Source organism: Herpailurus yagouaroundi, unplaced genomic scaffold (assembly GCF_014898765.1).
Source record: "Herpailurus yagouaroundi ecotype Mexico unplaced genomic scaffold, PumYag 165, whole genome shotgun sequence".
NCBI lineage: Eukaryota > Metazoa > Chordata > Mammalia > Carnivora > Felidae > Herpailurus > Herpailurus yagouaroundi.
The window spans coordinates 28,981,338-29,005,284 of record NW_024412406.1 but is presented as its reverse complement, the minus strand read 5'-3'; the positions used below and the strand labels follow the sequence as shown (position 1 = coordinate 29,005,284).

The 23,947-nt window shown below is 43.4% G+C and overlaps 1 long non-coding RNA gene across 1 annotated transcript; it reads left to right on the top strand.

The window, feature by feature from the left end:
- Nucleotides 1-1,498: 1,498 nt before the first annotated feature.
- Nucleotides 1,499-7,249, top strand: LOC121038354 (uncharacterized). Its single transcript, XR_005794312.1, has 2 exons — nucleotides 1,499-1,537; nucleotides 6,560-7,249. It is a non-coding gene; the product is annotated as an uncharacterized LOC121038354 (long non-coding RNA).
- The last annotated feature ends 16,698 nt before the right edge of the window (nucleotides 7,250-23,947 follow it).

The following is a 23,947-nucleotide window of genomic DNA, read 5'->3' as shown; positions in this document are numbered from 1 at the left end:
GTGGAAAATAAGGTCAACATTAAAAAAATTTTTTGCAGCTTTATTTATTTTTGAGAGAGAGAGAGAGAGAGAGAGAGAGAGAGAGAGACAGAATGTGAGTGGGTTAGGGGCAGAGAGAAAGGGAGACACAGAATCTCAAGCAGGCTCCAAGCTCCGAGCTGTCAGCACAGAGCCCGACGCAGGGCTCGAATTCACGAACTGTGAGATCATGATAAGGCCAGCGTTTTAAAAATACACACCTGGCTAATTATGTTGAGTTTTAGCTTTAGAAGTAAGGGGGAAAATAATCTTAAAGAAAAAGCAATGTGGGAACGAGCAAGAACAGATAGAAAAAAGAGAAAGGAATTGCTGTTGGTCGAGTGTTTCCTCTTGGGCAGGCATCGTGCTCGGTAGGTACTCTTCCCTTTGCTGTCTTGAGGAGGAGAGAAGAATAAGGATCAAAATGACCCCCTCTGGGGTATAATCAGCTCTTTCCCTTGAGACTCTTACCTCACCTGACAACCTATCATTGTCACAAGCCAGTAAGACAGACTGCACTGGGCATAATTGTTCCCTTATTCTAAATAAAAGGAAAAATATGCGGAACGTGTGCTCAGAGGAGAAGTCCAGGTGGATCCCAGGTCTCTAAGACTTGCTTTCCCTGGTTTGACCAGACTTCATGCTTGCCGATGAGAAATTGTTAACCTGCCTTTCCTCTTAATGGGACATTATTCACCGTAATTAAATGAGTGTCTGCTGAGCACCTTTTATGTGCCGTGTGGTGGGACAGGTGAGGGAGAAGAGTGAGAGATGATCTCTGTGTTCAAGGACAGAGACACCCACTCACGGATAAACACGAGACCCGCTCTAGACGGAAGAGGGTGTGATGTGGCCTCCTCGAGCCAGGTGCTCATTCTGATGAAGGCTCTGTACAAAGCTTCCAGAAAGGACCTCGGTGCATGGTGGGAGATGATGGCAGGGGATTCTAGACAAGGGAGCTGAATAAGGACACAGAGGCATGGAAGTGTGTCTTGCAGCTGTGGAAGGCAAAAGGAGGGTCTAGCTGGATGGGCACCACCTGGGCGTAGAGTCTCCAAAGAGGCTGGGAAGGTAGATCACATGTGGGCTTTGGCGGACTTTGAATGCCAGCTGGAGCCAGAGTGGGAAGTCCAGTAAAGGTTTTTGAACAGGGAAAGATGGACTGGAGACGAGGGAGACTGGAGGCAGAAGACTACCAGGAGACCGTCATTGTCAGAGCCTGGGTTAGAAGTTATGTGGGAAAGAGCCATGAGACTGACTATGGAAACAAACGTGGTCTTCAGAAAGACCTGAGAGGTTGGTCAAAGGAGCTTTGGGCATGGACATTGGAGACTAGATTCTGTCACTTCCAAGCCATTGACTAAGCTAGTCTCTCAAGTTGCTGGGATGAGTCTCTGGATTTGCAAAATGGAAAATTCTGAGATGCCATGCCCATTGTTCTAGACTCTGGAGTTCTGGTAGTAGAGTAAAACAAACAAAACGGCTGCCATCACTGTTGGGGGAATAGAAAAGAAACACTGTAAGTAGGGAAAATATGTAGAGTATTGGTAATAATGAGTGGTAAGGGGGGAAAAAAATAAAGCAGAGAGGGGGGATATTAGATGATGAAAGAGCATATTGAAATTTTAGGTAAGGGCGGGAGCTCACCATGACAGACTGGGGGGAAAAGAGAAGGTCAGCATGCAGATATCTGGGGAAAGGGTTCCAGGACGAGAAAAACAGGAAGTGCAAGGGTCCTGGGGCAGGAGCACCCTAGGAGTATTTGAGAAATATATGAAGACCAGAGTGCTGGAGCAGAGATATGGGAAGCCAGATCATGTAGAGCTTGTGGATTAAAGTAAGTAGTTTGGCTTTTTACCCTTAGTAAAGGGGAAAACTGTCGGAGGGTTTTGAGCAAAGGCACGACAAGGTGTGTGACTCGGGTTTTCACTATAGCCTTCAGACAGTATGTCGAAGAGAGGCAGGAGTTAGGGAGAGAAACAAGGAGACCATTTTGGAATGGTCCAGCGTGCAGGGGACGGTCCCTGCGAGGGGGTTGGGGTGGGAGAAGGGTCCAGGTCCCTGATCTGTTCCGACGGTAAAGCTCGCAGCATGGGCGGACGGCCTCCAGACAGACTGTAAGAGAAAGCACCTCAAAAGTGACTTCAGGTTTAATGAAGCTGCCCCTGGCTCATTTAGAGAAAACCACAAGGAACTAGACTGTGCGGGAATCCTAGGAGCTCCATGTTGAACACATTTTAATTGAGGTATTTGAGTGGAAATACGTGTCAGGCGGTTGGCCGTGAGCCTGGTGTGGAAGGAAAAGGTCTTGCTGCGGATGTGGAGCTCCGGGTCATTAGCACGCCGTTCCTGAGAGGAGAACTGAATTTTGCCAAAGCGGTTTTTACTGACCACGGTTTTCTTATAAGAGTGAGTCTCCAGGTCCCTGAGAGTGAATAAAGGAACGGACAATGAATGGTCAGACCGTATCTAAAAATAAAACTCTGACCCATCATCTGCAGCAACCAGACCAGGAAGTTAGCCTGCCACCTTTACGTCAGCTTGTAGAAAGTCAGACCACCATCTCCAGTAACAACCCGGGAAGCCAAACAATGGCCCCTGGGACCATCAGCCCCCAACAGCCAGGACTTGATTCAAATTGGTAGCTTTCCTAATTTTTGTCCCCACTTCCAACTTAAGACCAACCAGAGAAAGTCTAACACACCCCTAACCGATCAATAGGGTCCCCAATTCTAGTTAGCTCAACTTCAGCTCCTCAAGGTCAACAGCCTCCAATCAGCGCACGCCTGAAACCTCTTTCTTCTGTAAAGCTTTCCCTCTCCTGTGCCTAACGTCAAGTCCGTGACGAATGTCAGTGACGGTGGCTTGCTGACAGCAAGCTCTGAATGAACAGCGTTTGGCTTGTTCTTATCTGATTGGTCTTGCTTTGGTGTCCACATTTCCCATCATAGCCAAATGACCGCTCCAGTAAGGAGATGCTCCAGGATAAATATGGATACAGTTCCCTCTATAGGGAATACCGTGATATTCGCAGAAAACTGTCTTTTTGGCTTCCTGGAAGTTAAAAAAATATATATTTAAACGTAGCATTTGTTGTCAATGCGTTTGCATGCCTCCAAGAACGATCATGTTAAATTGGCTCTTTTCTGCTATGAAACAGCTGAGCCCAAACAATTAATTATATGGTCAAGCAGTTGCCCTAATTTGGTTATTTGCACAGAAATAACCAGAACAGTAATGGTCTATTTATTTTGTGCTAATAAAGAGTTGAATTTGGCTTGGTCTAAATAATTTGTTAATTTTTTTTTATCGTGATAGTGGATTTTTTAAAAAACAGATACATTGGCATTTCTATTATAAAAATTCCACAAATATTATAGTCAAAAGACTTGAATAGAATGGCTAAAATGTTCACATATTTTAAAATATGTGTTTTTCAAATACTTAGCTACATTATTTGATCACTTTCATGACAATTATTTTTCAGTTCCCGATTTAAAGGTTAAAAAGAAGCTGAGATTTTATGGCCATTGAACAAGATCCCAGTTTGGAATTAGATGGGTAAGGAGTGCACTTGCTGGGATGAACACTGGGTGATGTACAGAATTGTCGAATCACTAAATCGTACACCTGAAATTAATATAACACTGTGTGTTAACTGTACTGGAATTAACACTTAATAGAAACAAAGCAAATATTTTGTATTGGATTTCATGAGACGGTGGTTAGACTTTGTTTCCATTAGGAGGCAACTTCCCCTTGGGCAATTCTAGCACCTGCTCCAAGCCTTAATTCCCTCATTTCTTTCTCTTTCTTTCTCCCTTCCCTTCCCTCCCCTCCCCCCCCCCCCCTCCCCCCCCCCTCCCTTCCCTTCTTTCTTTCTGTTTATTTGTTTAACAGAGCCCTGTGCGGGGCTCAAACCCAGAAACCAAGAGATCACGACCTGAGCTGAGATGGAGAGTCCCACGCTTCACCGACTGCGCCACCCAAGCACCCCTCAGTGTCCTCATTTAAGGCAGAGATGGCGGCATTTGTCCACTGAAACTCACGGGGCTGAGTTGCAGATCTGGCGAGACAATGCGTGGGAAGGAGTTTTGCAAGCTAAGTGCTAACAGCAGTGGAGTTTCTTATCACTTAGTATTAGCTCCTATTCATTTCAGCACCTCGAAGCACCCTCCAAGTATTCTAAGCGTGTCCCGGCCTCCCGCGGGGTACTTTGCTGTCCCCGGGGGATGCAGCGAGGCTCCCTTCGTTTTGGTGGTTGGTCTGGGGCATCTCAACTGCCGGACATTTCCCTCTGTCCTGGGAAACACGCCCAGTGCGCGTCGCGCCAGACTCAGGAGATCAGAAAGCACCCCGCCCGCTCACTTAGCCACGTGACACTGTTGGGCCTGCACACACCAGCCTTCAATAATGACTTGTGAGCAGCAAAGCCGCCTCCGTCCTGCACCGCCTCCTGCCCCATCCCAAGGGCTCACCCCTGCATCTTACAGGGAGGGCCTATTGTATTCTGGCCTCTGGGAGAAAACAGCCTTTCTCCCAGGGGAAGGAATGCAGATAATGGGAGGCTTTTCAGGATTTCTTGATGTCCAAAAACTATTGAAACTCACCCAAAGAATGTTCCCTCTCTGACGAGGGCTTGCTTCTTTTTTTTTTTTTTTTAATTTTTTTTCAACATTTATTTATTTATTTTTGGGACAGAGAGAGACAGAGCATGAACGGGGGAGGGGCAGAGAGAGAGGGAGACACAGAATCGGAAACAGGCTCCAGGCTCTGAGCCATCAGCCCAGAGCCCGACGCGGGGCTCGAACTCACGGACCGCGAGATCGTGACCTGGCTGAAGTCGGACGCTCAACCGACTGCGCCACCCAGGCGCCCCGAGGGCTTGCTTCTTTTACTCAAGTGTCTGCCCAATCGGGGACTTTGTTTTCCCCCCAATTAGTGGCCCCCGGACAGGTTTGCAAGTGGAGCCTCCAGAACTGCGCCGAGAAGCTCCGTGGCTTGGTCGCTTCCTGTGACCCGAGGCTGCCAAGAGTCAAGTGCGCGCAGGGGCTTCTCTCTCGGAGCTGCGTGGCCTTCCTGGCGAGCACCAACTCACCGCAGGGAGAGAAATCCTTCATTTGACGAGATCCCTGAGGGACTTTATAACTGATCTTGTTTCTCATTCCCTGAATGAGTCAGCGATGCTACTCGTCCGCTGGAAAACGATCTCAACACTTGACTGCATCTCCCATTAACCCTAAGCAACCGGAATGCCTGATAAAATGCAACGTGATCGGGGTGCCTGGGTGGCCCAGCTGGGTTAGGTGTCTGGCTTCGGCTCAGGCCGTGATCTCTCTGGTTTGTGAGTTCGAGCCCCACCTCGGACTCTGTGCTGACAGCTCAGAGCCTGTGTTGCATCCACACGACTCCTGAAACAGAATGCCACGGGCGCCAGTGACAGTCACAGCAAAGTTTATTCCAATGAGAGGCAAGGCCGACCGATCGGGACCAACACTCTTGATAAGAGTGTGGCCTCCAACAGCCGGGGTACAGAGTTTTTACGGCCGATCACGTTTTATCATCACCTGGGAACAGAACAGAGAAACAGTTCCCAGAGGAGTTAGAAACAGTTGCCGGATGAGGTGATTATTTTAGACTTTCTGCCGCTAAGTTGCAACCAGTGGATCTCCTAGACCCTGCCTCTGATGCTCTTTTCTTTGAGCTTTTGTTTCCTTCTTTGGTGAAGCCTGATTTACAAGAGAATGACGCGTAATTTACAAGAGTAAAGCAAGGCTGTTGTCTCTTGACCTTCAGTGTCAGAACAAAGCTGTTATTTCTCAAGCTACAGTGTTAGCCCTACGCTACAATCTAACCCTTACACCTGGAACCTGCTTCGGTTTCTGTGTCTCTCTCCCTCTCTGCACCTCCCCCACTCACACTGTCTCTCTCTCAAAATTAAATAAACAGTAAAAAAAATTTTAATGCAATGTGATCTTTACTGTAGCTTCTTAAATCTTAGCTTTTCAAATGTATAATCATACACAACACAGATTTTAGCTCAGCATTTTACTGTCAGCTGTATGTTGTTGCACAGAGATCTGTGAATGACTATTCCATTATTCTCGCAAACGATAGATTTGCTCCAAAAGGCGATAAAGAAAATTTTACAATAAAATCATAACAAGCCTTTATTTCAAGGTAGTATCTTACTTTTCTTTTTAATTCAAAGTAACTTCTAGATGTCATCTTATTATCTCTCATCATAACACACAACTCTGAGGCACTCATTAAGGAACCGAATACCACAATATTTTATGCGACAGGTGAAGCAACAATAATATCACTTTGTTTTTTTGATCTTTGTCCTCGACATGCTGGGGAAGTTGATTGTGAGTTGTTTCAGATCTCCAGAATTATGACTGTCCCGATAATTCCACCCAAACAGGCTCCAAGACAAATATTGGTGGGGTTTGAAGTTAATTTTTCTTTAATTATGTGAACAGTTACTAAATTCTCTATTTTACAATTATGTTAATGTTTTTAACCTTTTATTTTGTAGGGACAGACCACCGCAAAGGAGTTTAAGGGCTTCTGGTGCCGCTTTCGATCTTTGCCAGGTCCTCAGGTATCACAAAGTCAAAGAGGGAAAGAGACAGAATACACAAACGATGGCCAGATCACAGATAAAAATAGAACTTTGACTCGCAACCAACCGGCAACAACTCACCCAGGGAACCACCCCCTTATCTGCAACAAACAGCCCCGTAAGCCACCTGCTATGGGTCAGCAAGGGGGTCAGAAGAGACCACCCCCCAAATAGGGGGATTATTTTGAGCTGCTGGCAATTCAGAAACAGCAGTCACAAACAAACAGAGCTCCGGCTCTTCCCCCAATCTGCTGAGAAGCAGAGCACAAAATCCCCTTTGTGAGGGGCTCCCTCCCCTCTCCTGCCCTAGGAAGAGAAGAATTAGTCACGGAGATGGGGAGATGGCGTGGCTTCAGTCTGCATAAAGCAACCTCGCTGAAAGAACCCTGGCCTTTCATTGAGTTTCCCCCCCATGTGTTTACCTTCCCACCGTTCACCGCCCCAAAGCCCACACCCCGTTTCCTCTGTGTAGACACTTCTCCACAGTCGGCTGTGCTTTTCTAAAAACAGTGTATAAGCTCCCAGGTCTAACCCACAGTGGACCTTCACCTCTCTTCTGCGAAGCCTCTGTGCACATGTGAAATAAACAGTGTCTCCTGTTAATCTGGCTTTTTTTTTTCTTCCTCTCTTTCATTTTCATACTCCAGCTACTGAAATGAAGAGGAGAGAGAAAAAGCATTTTTCCTCGCGTTGCAGCTTTGGAGACCCACATGGGATGGCGTGGGCCTGCCATTCTCCTGGGGGGGTTTTGGGGGGGCTGTAGCTGAGCCTGGAGACATCTAAGCCGAAAAGGCAAAAATCCTTACCACGGCAGGCCTCTCTGACTTCTGTTCAGAGTCCAGGCACAGGAGGGCAGTAAGCACGTCGCGTCTAAATCTAAATCAGCAGGAGAAACCACTTGAAGGAGCTAGTTCTCTGGACATCCCTCTAGGGTGACTCTCGCTTTGGGGTCCGCATTGGTTATTGGTTCTTTTCCTTCCAGGGACAGCATTGTTTTCCTTTTTATGTCGTTTGTGTCATTCGCCGTAAGGAGGCGAATCACAGGGTAACATTCTCCTTCTGCCTCGTTTGGTATCCTGAGAGCTTGGCTTGGATCTCCCTAGCTTTCGACCTGCCAGCGGTCCGCCTGTCGGGCCTGAGGTTGTTTATTGTGAGGTTGGGGGCACTGAGAATTTGTGATGGGCTCTATTGCGAATGGGAGGTGGACCCCCACTTCCTGATGTCCTGCTGACCACTGTCAGCTGTCACTGTGTTCGGCTAGTCACTTTGGAAGTGACTGTACACCATATCGTTTGCACCTTCTTGCGTTCGTGGTTAAGCTATTAAAAAAAAAAAAGCTTATTGGTTTTAGTTTTGAGTCACATTTGGAATAGGTACACATTTGGAAAAAATTTTAAGGTGCTACTTGGAAACAAATTAGATATATTACCCACTCATATGACCTTTAAAAACGTCCAGACAGCCACTTGGCATTTCCAAAAGGTTCCTTGCCCAAAGTTTAATTCACAGTCTCCATTAGATTACGTATCGGGGAAAATCTTAAAAGTAATCTCCACTGATATTGGTAAAAAGTTTTAGCCGTCATTGAGTGGATAATCTTAACTTGTTCCGTCTTCCAGAAACACAAATTGGATCTAACTATTTTATTTTATTATTTTTTTTTTCAACTTTTTTTTTATTTTATTTTTGGGACAGAGAGAGACAGAGCATGAACGGGGGAGGGGCAGAGAGAGAGGGAGACACAGAATCGGAAACAGGCTCCAGGCTCCGAGCCATCAGCCCAGAGCCCAACGCGGGGCTCGAACTCACGGACCGCGAGATCGTGACCTGGCTGAAGTCGGACGCTTAACCGACTGCGCCACCCAGGCGCCCGGATCTAACTATTTTATATGGACCTTGTGACTTTGTATTACTGTGTTTACCTGACTCATGGCTAACATTGTTTTTCATTCAAGGATAATAAACATACGGTGTTATGTTAGTTTCGGGCGTACAATGTAGTGACTCAACAATTCTATACATTACTCATGTTCAAGGTAAGCACACTCTTAATCTCCTTCTCCTATTTTCCCCATCCCCCTACCCACCTACCCTCTGGAAACTACCAGTTTGTTCTCTATATTTAAAAGTCTGTTTTTCGGTTTTTCTCTTTCTTAATTTGTTCGTTTGTTTTGTTTCTTAAATTCCACGTATGAGTGAAATCATATGGCATTTGTCTTTCTCTGACTGACTTATGTCCCTTAGCGTTATACCCTCTAGATCCACCCATGTTGTTGCAAATGGCAAGATTTCATTCTTTTTTACGGCTGAGTGATATTCCATAGCATTTGTACCATTCATCCATCATGAATGGTGATGAATGAAATGAAAGGCCATTTATCCATTCATCTACCATTGGACACTTGGGTTCCATATTGGGTTCCATCTATCATTGGACACTTAGGTTCCATATTGGCTATTGTAAATTTTTTTTTTTCAACGTTTATTTATTTTTGGGACAGAGAGAGACAGAGCATGAACGGGGGAGGGGCAGAGAGAGAGGGAGACACAGAATCGGAAACAGGCTCCAGGCTCTGAGCCATCAGCCCAGAGCCTGACGCGGGCTCGAACTCACGGACCGCATGATCGTGACCTGGCTGAAGTCGGACGCTTAACCCACTGCGCCACCCAGGCGCCCCCCATATTGGCTATTGTAAATAATGCTGCAATAAACACAGAGGTAAATATGTCTTTTCAAGTCAGTGTTTTTCTTTTCTTTGGGTAAATACCCAGTAGAAGAATTACTGCATCATATGGTAATTCTAATGTTAATTTTCTGAGGAGTCTCCATGCTGTTTTCCACAGTGGCTGTGCCAATTTGCATTCGCGCTATCAGTGCACAAGGGTTCCTTTTTCTCCACATCCTCGCCAATGCTTGTTATTTCTTTTGTTTTTTATTTTAGCCATTCTGACAGATGTATAGTGATATCTCATTGTGGTTTTAAGTTGCATTTCCCTGATGAGTGATATCGAGCATCTTTTCATGTGTCTGTTGGCCATCTGTATGTCTTTAGAAAAATGTCTATTCAGGTCCTGTACCCATTTTTAATTGCATTACTCTTTTTTTCTTGTTGAGTTGTATAAATTCTTTGTATATTTTGGATATTAACGCCTTATTAGGTATATCATTTGCAAATACTTTCTTTCATTCAGCAGGTTGCTTTTTTGTTTTGTTGATGGTTGCCTTTGCTATGCAAAAGCTTTGTATTTATTTTGGTATAGTCCCAATAGTTTAATTTTACTGTAAGATCTCTATCTCCATGTATGTCATGAACGTATATGTATGTATGTTATGTGTAGTGGTATTTTTCTACCTGTGGATGGTATTACCAAAATGAACTTGTAAAAGAGCTCTGTGTTAACTTACTTAGAAAAAAATAAGTACCTGTATCAATGAAATATTCATAAAATTCTCAGGAATATGGAAACTAATATGATGGAGTTTGGGGGTGATGGTGGCATTCGAAGCGGATGGCCAAGAAAGAATTCTTCAAGACACCTTTAGTGCAAAAAGGTCATTTTATTAAAGCAGGGGGACAGGATCCGTGGGCAAAAAGAGCTTCACCAGGGTTGTGACGGGTAACTGATTACATACCTTCAGGTTGGGAGGGGTTACGGATAGAGTAAGTCTCTAGAGTATTTTGGAAGCAAGGTTTCCAGAACCTTGAGAGGTTAGGTATTGTTAGGAAAACGCCACTTATTACCTGTTAGTAAAACCTCAGTCATGAGACCCTTCAGATGTGTATCGGGGGGCACAAGCTTGGAGTATGATTGCCAGCATATATCTTGGGGGTGTTGAGATAAAGGAAGTTTCCAAAGGAATTTTTACATGTTAAAGTAGACTTACAGGACCCCGGGGAGGCCAGGATAATGCTAAGCTTAGAGTCCCTTTTGCCCGTAGCAAAGTGTCATCATTGATGCATCTGAGCTCCTAGAGGGAGGGCACCCTGCCTGTTTCAAGGACGCGTCACTGGGCTGTAGGCGGTAAGGGAATTTCATTTTTCATTTGCCTCTGTTCCCCACATCACCACGACAAGCACTTAAACCCCCTTACATCTCGATGAGGGTGATATTAGGGCTCCAGGAAATGGAGTCTATAGGTTTCTGGAGATTAAGCTATGGATCAGATTGCCTTTTTCTTGCAGTTACTAAGTTATCCGTAAAGTGAAGGAGGCTCCTGCCCTGCACGACTGTGATCTCCATCAGTCAACCATCTGTTTTCTTTCCTTTCCCCTGTTCTGGGGCAGCTGGGAGTGTCCAAGAAATAGCACACATACCCCACCTTGGGGGGGGGGGTGCTGTTAGCCTACACTGTGTCTTCAGCCTGCCCTACGCCCCCTTGTCATAATATATGTGGTTTTCAGGAATAATCTTTGGTGAATAAGGCTAATTTAATGCTGTTGGTTTAGCTAAAACATGTATGTCTTCAAAGCTGTCTGCATTATATATAAAATCATTTCTCCTCAATATGGAAAACCCTAAAGCTTTTTTTTTTTTTTAATATAAACCATGTTGGGGCGCCTGGGTGGCTCAGTCGGTTGAGCGACCGACTTCGGCTCAGGTCATGATCTCACGGTCCGTGAGATCGAGCCCCGCGTCGGGCTCTGTGCTGACCGCTCAGAGCCTGGAGCCTGTTTCTGATTCTGTGTCTTCCTCTCTCTCTCTGACCCTGCCCCACTCATGCTCTGTCTCTCTCTGCCTCAGAAATAAATAAACATTAAAATAATTTAATATAAACCATGTTGCTTTTACTTACCTTCAAAATCGCTTATTGTCACTTTGGTTAAATGGATACATAGTCACTCTACTTGGGTTTGCTAGTAAAATAAGCTGATGTTATCGCTATTACATATTTGAGATTATAAAATTATAAAAGCATTCTAAGAACAAAATGTATAATAAAAATAAACAGCTTGATTCATGTCAGAAAACAAGTAGGCAGGAAGAGTTATATGTTTAACTTTCAAGTTTTTTACTTCTGTGGTTTCTGATGCTTGCCTCTCATGCCCATGTTACAAAATTTGTGAACAAGAAAGCAACTGAAGGTAATGGCTAGTTTTGTCTAAAGCCTCATGAAATTTTCATGAACACGCCAAGCATAATTATTAAGATCACGTGGGTTAGGGGCGCCTGGGTGGTGCAGTCGGTTAAGCGTCCGACTTCAGCCAGGTCACGATCTCACGGTCGGTGAGTTCGAGCCCCGCGTCGGGCTCTGGGCTGATGGCTCAGGGCCTGGAGCCTGCTTCCGATTCTGTGTCTCCTTCTCTCTCTGCCCCTCCCCCGTTCATGCTCTGTCTCTCTGTCTCAAAAATAAATAAAAACGTTAAAAAAATTAAAAAAAAAAAAGATCACGTGGGTTAAGTGGATGTAAATGAGACAAAATTTATAATGAACCTTTGTGCTTCCAAATAGCTTCCAAAATCCTTTTGGTAACCGTAAACCTTGAAACTATAGCTATCTAAAAGGTGGATATTAATTCACCGAGATCATCCGTGAATAAGCCAAAATACTAAAAAAACCGTAATTGCTAGACATAACTTTCAATTTATCTACTTTTCGTCTCTTATTTTTACAGGAAGGTTAAAAAAATACTTGGGTCTGTTAGGAAACATGGGGTTTGGGAGAAGGGGAGGATGTTGGTAAAACGGTACAAAGTTCCAAATGATTAAGCTCTGGGGTTCTAACAAACAGCATGGTGACTATAATGAACAGTATTGTGTTATGTACCTCAAAGGTCTTTTTATACTTTAAAGTTGTTAAGACAGTAGATTTCAAACGTTATTATCGCAAAAGATGGTAATTATGTGTGGAGATGGGAGTGTTAACGAACCCTATTGGGGTAATCATTTCACAGCATATGTGTGTACCATATCGTCATTTTGTATCTATGTTAAACGCCAATAATAGCAAAGCTGGAAAAAAAAGATACAGGAAAGATTACTATAGCCAAAAATATACACAAAATTTCTGAGAATAGTTTCACTGGAAATGTATAAACCTTTTTTGATTAAAACTATCAAACACTCCTCAGGGCGCCTGGGTGGCTCAGTCAGTTAAGCGTCTGACTCAGGCTCAGGTCGTGAGTTCCAACCCCACCCCAGCCTCACTGCTGTCAAAAAGAGCCCACTTTGGATCCTCTGTACCCGTCTTTCTACCCCTCCCCTGCTCACACTTTCTCTCCCTCTCTCTCTGCCTCTCTCTGTGTCTCTCTCTCTCTCTCTCAAAAATAAACATTTTTTTTTAACTCTAAAACCCTCCTCAAAGACACAAATGTAGATTTAAATGAAATGCGAGACAATATTCTTGCAGTGGGATACCTGCACATGGTAAAGATGTTCCAAATGAAAAGACGAAGGGTTGACGGGGAGCTTCACGACGGGTGAGAGGCCGACAGCTTCCCCCATCACAGCGCCGCTGAAAGTGAAGTAGCCAGACCTTACGTGCTTCCTTGTCTGATGCAATTGACAGCCCGTGGCACCCTGGACGGAACATTCGCGCCCAAAGAATTCAACCAGAATCTGATCAGATGTCTCCATGTAACTGCCGGTTCACAGGAGAGAGGACAAAGAGAAACATCCAGAGAATACTTGGGATGTCATCAACCAAATCCACAAAGTCTAGAGGACAATTTATTCTAGAGAAGGAAGAGGGTAGAGTTATAGATCGCAAGGGACTTGACACAAATCAACCACGTGCAGTCTGTGGACCTTGTCTGCATCTTGATTTAAGCCAACTGAAGAAAGGCATTTCGGGAAATTTGAAAATAGACTATTAGATGATACTGAAGAATTACAGTCATTTTTGTTAGGTGTGGTAATGGTATGTGGCCACAGGTAAAAAGTCTTACCTTAAAGACATATAACAAAATATTTATGGGAGGAGCGCCTGGGAGGCCCGGTTAAGCGTCCGACTTTGGCTCGGGTCATGATCTCATGGTTCATGAGTTCGAGCCCCACGTCGAGCTCTGTGCTGACAGGTCAGAGCCTGGAGCCTGCCCCCCTCTCTCCCTGCCCTCCCCTGCTCACGTTTGTTTCTCTCTCTCTTTCAAAAAATAAACATTTAAAAAAACACTTATGAGACACAATAAATACTAACTGAACAATAACAAACACGAACAAGCCAAATATGCACTTGTGACCAGTCACATAGGGCTCCCTGCTCCCCAGCCGATCTGCAGCTTTCCCACGATGGCTGTCCCCAACTGAGATAGATCTGAAGCCTTCCCGTTTTCCAATATAAAGTTTTCCCACTCCTCCACCTGCTTTTGAGTCTTTGCCAAAACTGAGTGACGATGACTGATTATTTGCCGTTGCAAGGTCAGAATGAATAGCCTTTGTTTTTGTCATCAGCTGGTCTTCGTTTATTTTTTTTCTGCAAGGGTTTTAAAAGCATCACAATGGCTGATGTGATTTCTAACATGTTCCCTCCCAATCTCACAGCGGGGAAAAAAGTGCTATTTTGTTATACATCCATTCACCTACAAATGAAAACCTAATTAACTGGTCTGCCATTAATAGGGCAATTGGCTGAATGCAACTTGAGAAAAAGCATTACGACCATGGACCATTTAGTTCTCTGGTTAGCTCAAAACAGTGATAGAAACTATCTTACCATTTCATCAAAGTCACCAGAGTCGGGATACGTCTGGAACTTAACTGACTTTGCTTAAAAGGGAAGGAGGTGTTTAACAGATGAAGGAAGCTATGCAGATTGGTTCACAGGCTAGGCATACGTTGGCCTGGACAGATCCCACAGAGGTCCAGTAAGCTGTGAGCTTTGCTGGAATAGGAATTCCTAGGAGTGCTCCTTCTTCTCGAGAGAAGATGAAACCCTGTGGTACAAACACCATTATGGCAATGCCCATGGAGGCTGTGAATTACCTGGCTTGGGTGGCTCAGTTGGTTGAGCATCCGACTTTGGCTCAGGTCATGATCTCACCTTCGTGAGTTCAAGCCCTGCATCGGGCTCTCTGCTCTCAGCACAGAGCCTGCTTGAGATCCTCTGTCTCCCTCTCTGTCTCTACCTTTCCCGTGCTTGTACTTGCTCTCTCTCTCAAAAATAAATAAACATTTTTTTTTAAAGAAAGAGAAGTATCTGGTCCTTCTATATTTCCAGGCCTTAGTGCTTTTCTTTGAAGCCGAAATCATAAAATTTTAGAGATTGAGACCAAAAAAAAGATGGTCTAAGCCAATTCCCCTCAATATATTTGAAAATTCTGGAAAAAGTGGCATGCTCAAGTCTGCCAACCAATGGTGCACCCAGGGCTCCAACCAGACCTTTTGTTTCTAATTCCTGTGCTATTTCCATCAGGGAACACTGACCTTACATCACTGCGGGAAGTGAGTCATAGTGTTGTCCACCATTTACATTTTTCTTAATTCTGTCTCAGGATTCCGATCAGCAACAGAATTACCTAGTTAGCTATGTCATTTTGCATTTAACATTAGTACTTACTTGATTACAGAGTGCTCTTCTGTTTTGCTTATGCAGCTATTGGATTTTTATTTAGCCGAATTACTCAGTTGCCTTTATGGACTTAATTGCTCTTCAGTAGCTCTTAATGTTGTACCTTCCTTTACAATTTCCATTATAACTCATTACGCTTTGCAGAAGTCAGATGACACACGACATCATGAGTGCAGACCACTTGCGCCCTTGTTAAGGGACCTGCTTTAGCACACCCATATACAATGATGGGCAACTCAGAGGGTTTCATAATTTGACAAGCTGGAGGAGTAAGCAAACCAGTAAGACCCCGTGATGGATGCTAAAATTTGTGGACAACAGTTTGTGGAGAAACAGGATATTTGAATACTTTCCAAGTCTCTCTCCCCAAATACTCGTTAACTACGAAGTGCAAGATAGCGTATGTATTTGTTTTCTATGGCTGCATAGCGAATTGCCTCAAATTTGTGGCTTCAAATAAACGTAATCATTAGCACAGTTTTTGTGGGTCAGGAGTCCGGGGAGGGTCTTCTGTTCAGTCTCAAAGGTTGAAATCAAGGTGTGAGAAGGCTGAGTTCTTGTTTGGAGCTCAGGTTGTCTTCTGAGTTCAACCAGAGTGTTGCCAGAATTCTTTGTGCTATGGAACTGAAGACTGTGTGTGTGTGTGTGTGTGTGTGTGTGTGTGTGTGTTTAATATTTACTTATTTTTGAGAGAGACTGAGAGAGACAGAAGCAGGGGAGGGGTAGAGAGAGAGGTGGGGACAGAGGATCCGAAGCAAGCTCTGCATTGACAGCAGAGAGCTTGATGTGGGGCTCGAACTCACAAACGGTGAGATCATGACCTGAGCTGAAGTCAGACACTCAACCGACTGAGCCACCCAGGCGCCCCTGAAGACTGTGTTTTCTTGATGGCTCTCAACTAGGGCCCTTCTCAATCCTAGATGCAAACTCTATTCCCAGCAACAGGACCTTATCTTCAACCTACAGCTTTCTCCGTGAAAATCAGCACAGTCTCTTCCACTTCTTAGTTCAGGCCCAGCCAGGACAATCTTGCTTTTGGTGAACCCCAAGGCAACTGTTCAGAACCTTAATTAAATCTGTAAAATCCCTTCTACAGTACAACATAACCACAGGAACTCTTTCCCCTATATTTTGCAACTGTTCTGTAAGCCTAAAATTATATTAAAATAATAAGTTAAGAATATGAATAGTGTTCCATGAAGGTTGATTGAGTTCAGAGAGCTAACGATTTGGAGCTAAACATTCCCATGGGGACGGGGTAAGTGCTTGGACGAGAGATTTGTCATTTGTCCTTTACAGGAAGTGACAGGAAATCTATGAAGGTAGATGAGGCCAGATATAAAAAGGCATATGGCCAAGCTCCTTTCAATTTTGAACTCGGGCAAGATGGCTGGTGCTAGGAACCTTTTTCCCTTTGAGTTGTGGGCACAGAGGCCCGCATCCAGTGCTGGGGGAAGGGGTCTGGGGGAGCTAGGCAGGTTGTCAGATTCCCTGCTCAAAGAAGGACCAGATAGGGGCAGCCGAACTAGTTATGGAACCTGGAAGCAGTTCAGGGAAACTCGGGCAGAAGTTCATCTCTAGAGAGAGCCAGCATCTGGAATGGGCAGGAGATAGGGAGAGTGACTCACGGACTGACTCTGCCTTTGAGGTTCAAGGGCTGTTAGGCCTGGTTGGTGGGAACGAATATTTGGGCTGTGTTAGTGGGAAGACAGTGGCTAAGTCTTCCGGCCTCTTCCTGTCCGGGTTCACTCAGGACTACACATGTGGGTGGTAGATGTTAACCAAACACTTGAGGAAAGAACAGGAGGAAACTGAGGCAGAGGAACAGTTGCTGAAACGTTCACTCAGGAAGAGTCAGACCCAACTGATCTCATCAGGTCTTTGACAAGTATATTGAATTGTAGACACTGACTGACAGGTATTTCCAGCATCACTGGCCTTTGACTCATTTATTTTGTTGAGTATTATGTATGGATGAATGTTAGTACCATTATACGAATTAATTAAATACTATTGTTAATCGCTGTGTTCTGCTCGATGTCAAAAGGAGTATCAACAGCCTCTACTCCTTGATCTTTTCCCCAATGACACAATCCAGAAAGGGACGATCTCCAGGGTGGCATACCTCCACAGAGAGCCAGGCCCCAGTTTAGCTGTCAGTAGAAGACCACCATTAGCTGTTTGCCGAGGAGGAGACGTGATGAAATGAGATTTGGAGTTGCATCACAGAGTGGGAAACGGAAGGACACAGATTGGTGCGCATCCTTCTTCCTGGCCGTGCGACTCCTGCGTAGATTTTTAATGAGCTCTGGTTTTTTTTAAACCTCATTTCAGAAAGTTGTGTTAGAAGCTTATTACATTTGTAGAAATTTCAGTCATATTCTCCTCTCACACAATGACATAATGTATACATACACTATATATTTTGACCAGAGAACATTTGCATCATTTAAATGTTAACAACAACAACAAAAGGTCGGTCAAGTTTTTTTCGTGTGGAGAGCAAATATTCTTTTCTTTTGGTATTATTGGTTTCCTGTTATAACTGGAAAAAAAAAACAAACAAACCAGGGCCTCATTGATCTCCTGCACACATTTTTGTCTCTTCAGCATCTTTAATGATTTTCCGTACAGTCTTTAAAATACATAAGGAGAGAGAAGAGGTCTACCTGAATGCATTACAGGGCTCAGGAGTTTAACATTTTATTTAACCATTTAACTAATACCCTTAAAATATATTTTAATAAAAGGTTTATTGAGATGTAATTCACATACCATACAGCTCAATAATTTTTAGTATATTCACAGAATTAGGCTTCTAGTAGCATAATACATTTTAGAACACTTTCATCACCCCAGAAGAAACCTCATACTCGTTAGCCATTACTCCCCAGCCCAGCCCCCTTATCTCCACCAGCCTTCGGTGACTTTGAGTCTCCATTCTGTCTCAAAAGATTAGCTGATGCTGAGCATCTCATGTAAATGGAATCGCACGATCCTGGGTGTTTAGTGACTCTTTTTATTCATTTGGTGTAATGTTTTCAAGACGTATCCATGTTTTAGCATTAGTACCGTTTTTAATATAACATTTGCACACAGGTGTTTGTTTTTTTGTGTGTGAACACCTTTTAAAATTTCTGTTGGGTATAGACCTAAGAGTTGAATTGCTGAGTCATATGGAAACTCTATATTTAACTTGTGGAGAATGTGCCAGACTGTTTTCCAAAGTTGCTGCACTATTTTGCATTCTGCCTGTGCCATATGAGGGTCTCAGTTTCTCCACATCCTCACCAACGCGTGTTATCATCTGTCTTTTGACAGATTGTAGCCATCTTCGTGAATGTGAGAGTGTATTTCGTTGTGGTTTTGATTTGCATTTCCGTAATGCCTAATGATGTTGAGCATCTCCTCATGTGTTCACTGGACCTTTGTCTATCTTTGGACATAGGCCTGTTCAGATGTTTTGCCCAATTAAAACATCATATTATTTGTATTTTTTGTTATTGAGTTGTAGGAGTGTTTAAATGTATTCTAGATAAAAATCCCTTATCAGATATGTGACTTGCAAAATTCTTCTCTCATTCTGTGGACTGTCATCATTTTTTGATAGGATTATTCATATGTCAAGGGTTTTAATTTTGATCACGTATAACTTATGTTTTATTTCTTTTTTTGCTTATATTTTTAGTCTCACACCCAAGAAATCATTACCTGATTTCAAGGTCACTGAGATTTAAGTCTCTGTTTTCTTCTACACCTTTTGTAGTATTTGTTCCTGCACTTACTTTTTTTTTCTTTTTGTTTGTTTGCTTATTTATTGATTTATTTTTAATTTACTTCCATGTTAGTTAGCATATAGTGCAACAATGATTTCAGGGGAGATTCCTTAATGCCCCTTACCCACTTAGCCCATCCCCCCTCCCACAACCCCTCCCATAACCCTCTGTTTGTTCCCCATATTTAAGAGCCTCTTATGTTTTTGTCCCCCTCCCTGTTTTTATATTATTTTTGCTTCCCTTCCCTTGTGTTTAACTGTTCTGTGTCTTAAAGTCCTCATATGAGTGAAGTCATATGATATTTGTCTTTCGCTGACTGACTAATTTCGCTTAGCATAATACCCTCTAGTTCCATCCACGTAGTTGCAAATGGACTCTTGCATTTACTTTTGTGATATTTTGAGTTAATTTTTGAATATAGTACAAGGTAGAAGTCCAACTTCACTCTTTTGCGTGTGGCTATCCCGTTGTCCCACGGCTATTTTGAAAAGACTATTTCCCTATTGAATTGTTTTGGCATTCTTGTTAAAAATCAGTTGGCCCTCGCCTGGGTGGCTCAGTCGGTTAAGCGGCCGACTTCGGCTCAGGTCACGATCTCACACTCCATGAGTTCGAGCCCCGCGTCGGGCTCTGTGCTGACAGCTCAGAGCCTGGAGCCTGTTTCAGATTCTGTGTCTCCCTCTCTCTGACCCTCCCCCATTCATGCTCTGTCTCTGTCTCAAAAATAAATAAACGTTAAAAACAATTAAAAAAAAAATCAGTTGGCCCTAAATGGAAATGTGGGATTTCTTTCTGGACTCTCAATTCTATTCCATTAATCTATGTGTCTATCCTTATATCAGTATCACACAGTTTTTATTACTGCTATTTTGTGGTAAGTTTGGTAATTGGGAAGTGTGAAACCTGCAACTTTGTTCGTTTCAACCTTGTTTTGACTATTTTGAGTCCCTTGAACTTCCATATTGATCAGCTTGTCAATTTCTGGAAAGAAGCCACTTGGGATTTTGATAATAGGGATTGTGTTACATCTACAGATTGATTTGTCATCTCAACAATATAGTCTTTGGATCCATGAAAATGGATGTCTCTCCATTTTTTAAAGTCTGCTTTAATTACTTTCAACAATATTTTGCAGTTTTCAGAGTTAAGTTTTGCACTTCCTTTAAAAGTTTTGTTCTTAAGTATTTTTTTCTAGGAGTTTTTTTTTTTTAACACATGGTGTTATATTTGTTTTTGATGTATAACATAATGATGCTATTTTAAATGAAAAATTTTTCTTAGTTTTGGTTAGTACTTTGCTACTTCATGGAAATACAACTGAATTTCTGTATATTCACCATGTATCCTACAACCCTGCTAAACGCCTTCATTAGTTCGAATAGGTTTTTTTTTTAGTGGATCCATTAGGAGTTTCTTTATACAAGATTGTTCACCTGTAAGTAGAGAGTTTTTTACTTCTTCCTTTCCAATTTGGATGCCTGTCTTGCTTGCTTGCTTGGTTACCTATTTTCCTATTTTCCTATATATATGTGTATATATATATATATATATATATATATATATACACATACACTCATGTGAATCCGATGTGCGTGTGTGTAACAGAAAGGTGACATTCTGTTTCTCACCCACAGTTGGGCTGACATGTGCAGCGAGTGGGAGACGAAACTTCAAATGCAACCTGCCCAATGGTATTTGAGATATATATATATATATGATATTTGATATATTTGATATATGATATATTTGATATATATATATTTGAGATATATATATATATATATAATTTTAAGAAACAAAAGCAGAGCTCTGGCAGGGCCAGGGCCATATATGGCCAGGGTCAGCACAGAAGTACCAAACCTGAGTGAGGAACAAGGGCGCAAGAGAAAGTTCAGCATCTTGTTGATAGGAATTAATGAACCGAAGTCTCTGGACGCCAGGTGAGAACGAAGCAGGTCTAAAGAGCCTCAAGCACCCACTCTGGAATTTGAAAAGCTTTTCTGACAGCCTCAGGCTTTCCCTCCTGGGCATACCTTGGCCCGTCTTCCAGGCATGGCTAACAACTGAGTAACCACTGAATGGGACCAAGAGGATGTGGTCCCTGAGCCAATACAGAGGATAGCAGTCCAGGACCCTATAACTGGGAACTGAGAATAAGGGCCTTTGTAGATAAAGTCTTGGGTAGAAAATGCTTAATCGCACCTAGTAACAAATCTCAGCAGCTATAAACTTCTTCCCTTGCAAGGAGGAACCCAGATTGAGAAGAAAGAAGAACTTTGAGTTGTCTTGATGGGTAGACGTGCTTGCCCATTAAAAGAGTCACATACCTCAGCGTAATTTATAAACTCTTAGAGCACTCTCCAAAAAGGGTATGTATTAGGGTTCGTTTTTTCTTACTTTCTAGCCTGTCTTTATAAGGTAGCTCAACTTAAAAGTGTCATTATTTTTAGAAAAAAATTTTTTTTCAGAAGATAATTGGTTTAGCTGATGAAAGTGATTCTTTTTGAATGGGAAAGGGTCTCAGCTATTACCCTCCCTAAATGAAATAGGCCTAAGATTCTTTCATTTTCTCGACAGATTCTCTGCTACTCCTCTCATTTGAATCACTTTATGAGTTCGGGAATGAAGTGCTCTAATTCTGACAGCTCGCCATTGGCATATGAAACAGATCAGATATAACAAAAATCGCTCATGTTCCCACAGGAGACTGAGACATTGTTGACTGTCTCCCAGGGGATGTGAAAATATTCAGACCTTAGAATTTTCTTCTAACTTTCACAGAAGTGAAAGCTCATTTATTATTTTTCGATGGCTGCCTTGTCCTCTACGCTCCTGTGAATCCGATGTGTGTGTGTGTAACAGAAAGGTGACATTCTGTTTCTCACCCACAGTTGGGCTGACACGTGCAGCGAGTGGGAGACGAAACTTCAAATGCCACCTGCCCAATGGTATTTGATTCCTAGCTTCGTATATGCCCCTTTCTACGCTCTTATATGCCTGGGATGCTTCATGTGTGCCTGGAGTTGCAAGAGGTTAGGATGTTAGCTTGGGAGAATGCACCAGATTTAACAACCCAGGCATTTGTTCAAAGGGACTAGCCCTGGCCCTCCGCCTCCCACTGTCCCCTCCCTCAGCCCGTCCTCTTCAGATCTTCAGATGCATCATGTTGGAATCTCTACGTGTCGCCCAGAGGGTCTGTGTCCTTAGCAGGCATCCTCGGATGATTCCGAAGGGTAGATCAGTTAGGAACTGATCTTGTCCAATCTGTTTCATGGGAGAGGAGACAAGGCTCAGCCATGCCTGGTGTTAGAATCCCAGATGGTCAGGAAATGGGACAGAGGTTATCAATGAAGTGCTAAGACCTGGGTTCAGAGTTTTGCCCCTTCCCCACTGCCGCGGGGTGGGGGTGGGGGGTCCTCAACTTCTGAGTCCTCAACTTCTCCCTCTGCAGAGTCTTACTTTTCTCACCCCCTCGACCATGCTGATCAACAGGCAAAGAAGAAAGAGTCTAGAGTCCTGATTGTGGAACATTTTCCAGTGGGAGAAATTAAAACAAAAAATTTTAATGTTTATTTATTTTTTTCAGAGACAGAGACAGAGCGTGAGCAGGGGAGAGGCAGAGAGAGAGAGAGGGAGACACAGAATCCGAAGCAGGCTCCAGGCTCTGAGCTGTCAGCACGGAGCCCGACGCGGGGCTCGAAGTCACAAGCCATGAGATCATGACCTGAGCCGAAGTCGGATGCTTAACCGACTGAGCCACCCAGGCGCCCCTCCAGTGGGAGAAATTTTTTAAAGTCAGAGTTGCTAAGAATGAATTCAGTGTGACAATAATATAATAACACCTCTGTCCCTGGAAGCCTTGTCTGAACTAGTTTTCCCCCAAAGTGTAAGTTGCCAATGATACTATTTTTCAGGTGCATTTCGTTTTGAACGATAAGGATTTGTTGTCATTCTCACGATGAGACAGCAGCCCTCCTAAGGACAGACGCTGGGAAGGACCTCAGGTTGAAGCCTCCGAGTCTCCCAAACCTCCCTGAAATGCTTGTTTCCACGAACCTTTTTAACTGACTTACTCTTCACACTCTATGAAAACACCTGGAACCAAAGCAAAACAAAAGAAAACAAAGTCATTTGTTTTTAGCTTACTGCTCAAACTGTCCAGTTTAAGCTCGCCCCAGGGGGGTCCTTATTTATCCTGTTTCCTTTAGTAGGGGGGCAAAAACTTGCTTGACCACTTGAATATCAAACATTGCCAATTTATAAATGTTTATTTAGCTGCAGGTAATGATTTTAACTTAGGTAGTAGAACGTTACGAAAATTCTGTATCAGACAGTTTGGTTGTTTCTCTAATTGACAGAATACAATCTCTATTGTGCAATAAATCTCGTAAATACCTACGGCAAGTGCTGGTCTCCTCTGAATGGCTCATCCGTAAACTGTACTGGATATAAAGCTAAAATTAAAATCTCAGTATTCTTCAATAGGTGATTAATTGACACACTTTAAGTTGACTGATTTGGAAGCAAAAAGGTTATCCCGATTCTCATTACCTGAGAAGAATATACTGGTACCATAGCTACAGGCAAATAGGCTTTTTCTCCAAAGGGTAGTATAATTTATATGGATTGGTGAGGGGCACCTGGGTGGCTCAGTCGGTTAAGTGTCTGACTTTCAGGTCATGATCTCGTGGTTCGTGGGTTCAAGCCCCGTGTCGGGCTCTGTGCTGACAGCTCAGAACCTGGAGCTTCTTTCCGATTCTGTGTCTCCCTCTCTCTCTGCCCCATCCCTGCTCACGCTCTGCCTCTGTCTCTCAAAAATAAATATAAAAATTACAACCATATGGATTGGTGAGATGGGATGTGAGGAGGCAGCAGCTGGCAGACCAAGAGGTCTGCACGTGTGACCTCAGATTCCTGTGATCATTATCCAGTCCCCCGTTTCGAATGGATATCCAAATGCTTCTGATCATTAGCTTGCTGAGCCTTGCGACATTTCTCTGAAGTCGGAGTGGGGCAGTTT